Here is a 4,980-nt window from a genome sequence, read left to right as displayed (position 1 = left end):
TGACTTGAATTATGATTTTAGATATTGTATGGTTGTCAACAATGGTGACGATTAAATTCAAAGACTCAAACTTTAGTAATACTTAATTAAATTTCTTATTGAAAACTATTAAGATGTTAATAGATCATGGATGGTGCACCTATGTTAATGGATTGAGATAAATAAAGTTATAATCTCTTATTCGAAGAATGATAATTGGTCCTCTTATAATATAACGAATAATGATCTTAGAAAAGTTGAAAGGTTAATCAATTAGAATATGGATCATAGATAAATTAAGAAAATTTAATGATGATCAATTTAATGAGTAAATAGTTATCCTTAAGTTATTCTTAGAATGTAATTCTTAATAATGGAAGGATAATGCTATCGGGAAACAATTGGGTTGACTTGTAGGTCAAATGATGAAACTTAAGATACTTGAAAGTATACTTGCAAACAGAAAATTGGAAACCCCTACACTTGATTCAACTATGAGATTTCAGCAAAATCAAAATATGTGTTTGCATCGTGTATTCTCTATGCTTCTTGTTTTGAGTTTTGGGTTGACTAGTGTTGACCAGTCCTAGGTTGTTACCAAAGGCTCGAGGGTTATGAGATGTGATGGCATGCTGATCTTATTTGATCTCGATCTTTATAAGCCCAACCATGGTTATGTGATCATATGCTCTATGAAATATTTGTATTTGTTCATCAATCTTCATGTGTGAAGCTGAGAGGTATGTGTATTAAACACTTGAGCTAACCATTTTTGAGTCATCGATCAGTTATCCTTGGATTGACTTGTAGTCGCCATGATGAGACTAAAGTGTTGATTTATTTCTTGATAATGTCATGTTGTGACATGTTTGACTCAACCATTTTGGAGTCCTCGATCAGTATGATTTTGAGATATTCTTGGTTGCTTGTTGAAGAACCAATGGATATAGTGATTTATTTTGAAATGTATTTTGGTTATTGAGAACCAATTGATACTTATGATTATCAGTGATTCTTTTAGTTGCTAATAGAGAATTTTTGTGGTCATGATTTTCTATGGATGCTTTTCGGATGCTCATGAAGATTTGATGATTCTTATCTTGGAGATTTGATAATTCTTATTGTGGATATTTATTGCTTTTATGCATATTTGATGATTTTATTATGGATTATCTTTTGTGATTTTGAGATTTATGATTCCATGAGCTTAGGGTAGGTTATCTACTTGTAGTGTCGAGAAGTGGCTTGCAATGAGGGCTGAGGCCCTAAGTGGCTACCAGGGTAACTCATTGTAAGTTTGGTTAATAAGTGATAATATTTACACACTAAATGGGGATTAAATGAACCTAAAAAGATAATTGTTTTGATTTTCTTGCCCATGCTTTGAGCGCTTGTATAGGCTAGGATGGGAGTAGTGAGAACGCATGGTTGCGACCGTGCATTCCGTAGTATGCCTCGTCAGTATGAGAGGATACTAGTGGCCGCATGAGATCAATATGGACCCGTGGATTTTAGCTAACTGCCAGGGTAACTTGTACATGATAAATGCGATGACACTTTCCTGCTTGCATAGTAGGTTTCTTACATGTCTTTGTGTGCCTCTAGGAATTAGATGTTGATTTTGTGTGTGATGAAAACTTTTGAGTTCGTATAATTTTAGGATTCCTAAACTTATAGAGATTTATTCTTTGTGGATTGATAGTCTATTTGGGACTTGAGATTATCTCCTCAACATGGTCGGAGTAGACCACTTAGGTTCCACGCGGTCGTGTGGTAGTGTATTTTCTACTCTTATCATTTGAGATCCGTCAGAGACACCGTGGCTTGAGCATTCTTGGTTGGTATTTATCTTCATTATGTTCTTGGAGCATTATGATAGATGATATACCTCATGATGGATGTATTTGCTGGTATGTTTCCTATATTGATGATTTGCATATGTTAGATGATGGTATCCTACGCTTTACTTTGCATGTTAGTAGGATATTTTAGGAGTGACATTCCTACTATGTTCATACCAATGATCTCTTCGGTGATTTGGGATGTTACGCACGGAGGGATGGCTAGGGCCCACGATGGTCTAATGATGCTATTAATAGTTGGGAGGAACAGTGCACTTAGTTTATTTTGTTTGATCTTTATGATAGATGTATATGTCTTCTGTGATGATGTATCATGTGATTATCTCTACTTTGATGTATCATGGATTGGAATAGGATGATGTACCTTATTTCACATATGTATATTTTTTTTTTAAGCCTTCATACCCTGTGACATGTACAGTGGATGATTGAGCATTTGGAAATGTAATGTATGAACATTGGACTTATGATTATTATTTAGGTGGATGTTTTACTAGATGGATTCACGTATGTTAGTTAGTTTAAATGTAACTCAACGTTAAGGGATTCTTAAAGAATGAAATTGGTTACGTATGTTATGTTTACTTTTAGATGGACATTGCTATTGCTTCTGTTATTATGTACAAGTTATATGTGGTATTTACTTTCATGTTATAAACAAAAAATGGTTACCAAAGTTAGTGAAATTCTAAGTTAATTCTTTGAATCCCTTGGCGGGGCATTACAATTTAATCACGGTTGACTTGAGTTGACTAGTGTCTCTAATTAATTAAAGATTATTTAATTAAATAGAAAAAGTAATTAGGAGAGCATATCTTATTTTATTAAATTAAATATCTCAACAAAATCTCTCTTCAGTTCAAAAAGGAAAATTTCCAGTTCACTATTGATAAAAAATGTGTTAAATCAGTTAACTCCTTTTTCTATTCAAATTGAATCAGTTAACTCTTTATTTTACTCAAATTAAATCTGTTAACTCCCTTTAATTTAGAAATCTCCCTTTATGACTAAACTTCACCTTTAATCCTGACCGTTGATTGAAATCGGTCTCAACCGTTGATGAATTCCAAGAAAGTCTATTTAAGACACCCTCATCTCCTCATTTTGAAAAGTTGAATGAGAATTTGCATCGAATTCTTGCTAGAATTCATACTAACATTTGCTCATATTCACATACGCAAAGATCAAGTTTGACCAAAAGTTGACCAAATTTAACCACGGTTGACTTGAGTTGACTAGTTTCGAAAGGAATTTTGAAATAATTAAATGAAATTATTTAATTAAATGGAGTACTTACTTCTAATTAATTAAATAAAGTTATTTAATTAAATAAGAAGCCATTCCTAATTAATTAAATGAAGTTATTTAATTAAATAAGACAAGTGTCTCTAATTAATTAAAGATTATTTAATTAAATAGAAAAAGTAATTATAAGAGCAGATCTCATTTTTTTTTTAAAAATATCTCAACAAAATCTCTCTTCAGTTCAAAAAAGAAAATTTTCAGTTCACTATTGATAAAAAATGAGTTAAATGAGTTAACTCCTTTTTCTACTAAAATTGAATCAGTTAACTCTTTATTTTACTCAAATTAAATCTATTAACTCAATTTAATTTGGAAATCTACCTTTATGACTGAACTTCGCCTTTAATCCTGACTGTTGATTGAAATCAATCTCAACCGTTGATGAATTTTAGGAAAGTCTATTTAAGAGACCCTCATCTATTCATTTTTAAAGGTTGAATGAGAATTTGCATCGAATTGTTGTTGGAATTCATACTCACATTTGCTCATATTCACATACGCAAAGATCAAGTTTGACCAAAAGTTGACCAGATTTAACCACGATTGACTTGAGTTGACTACTTTCGAAAAGAATTTTAAAATAATTTAACGAAATTATTTAATTAAATGGAGTACTTATTTCTAATTAATTAAAAAAAGTTATATAATTAAATGAGAAGCCATTCCTAATTAATTAAATGAAGTTATATAATTAAATAAAAAAAGTGTCTCTAATTGATTAAAGATTATTTAATTAAATAGAAAAAGTAATTGTGAGATCATATCTTTTTTTCTTAAATTAAATATCTCAACAAAATCTCTCTTTAGTTCAAAAAGGGAAATTTTTAATTCACTATTGATAAAAAATGAGTTAAATTAGTTAACTCTTTTTTCTACTCAAATTGAATCAGTTAACTTTTTATTTTACTCAAATTAAATATGTTAACTCCCTTTAATCTCGAAATCTCCTTTTATGACTGAACTTCACCTTTAAATCTTGACCGTTCATTGAAATCAATCTCAACCGTTGATGAATTCCAGAAGAGTCTATTTAAGAGACCCTCATCTCTTCATTTTGAAAGGTTGAATTAGAATTTGCATCGAATTTTTGCTGTAATTCATATTCATATTTTCTCATATTCACATACGCAAAGATCAAGTTTGACCAAAAGTTGACCAGATTTAACCACGATTGACTTGAGTTGACTAGTTTCGAAAAGAATTTTATAATAATTAAATGAAATTATTTAATTAAATGGAGTACTTACTTCTAATTAATTAAAAAAAGTTATATAATTAAATGAGAAGCGATTCCTAATTAATTAAATGAAGTTATATAATTAAATAAGAAAAGTGTTTCTAATTGATTAAAGATTATTTAATTAAATAGAAAAAGTAATTATGAGAGCATATCTCATTTTATTAAATTAAATATCTCAATAAAATCCTTCTTCAGTTCAAAAATGAAAATTTCTAGTTCACTAGTGATCAAAAATGAGTTAAATGAGTTAACTCTTTTTTGTACTCAAATTGAATCAGTTAACTCCTTATTTTACTCAAATTAAATTTGTTAACTCCCTTTAATTTCGAAATCTCCCTTTATGACTGAACTTCACCTTTAATCCTGACCGTTGATTGAAATCCATCTCAACCATTGATGAATTCTAGGAAAGTCTATTTAAGGGACCCTCATTTTTCATTTTGAAAGGTTGAATGAGAATTTGCATCAAATTGTTGCTGGAATTCATACTCACATTTGAACATATTCACATATGCAAAGATCAAGTTTGACCAAAAGTTGACCAGATTTAACCACGGTTGACTTAAGTTGACTAGTTTCGAAAAGAATTTTAAA

This window comes from Cupressus sempervirens, chromosome 11, assembly GCF_028749045.1.
Source record: "Cupressus sempervirens isolate cs-2001-9-10 chromosome 11, ASM2874904v1, whole genome shotgun sequence".
NCBI classification, from domain to species: domain Eukaryota; kingdom Viridiplantae; phylum Streptophyta; class Pinopsida; order Cupressales; family Cupressaceae; genus Cupressus; species Cupressus sempervirens.
The sequence above is the reverse complement of the archived record's forward strand: the minus strand, read 5'-3'. Positions refer to the sequence as shown.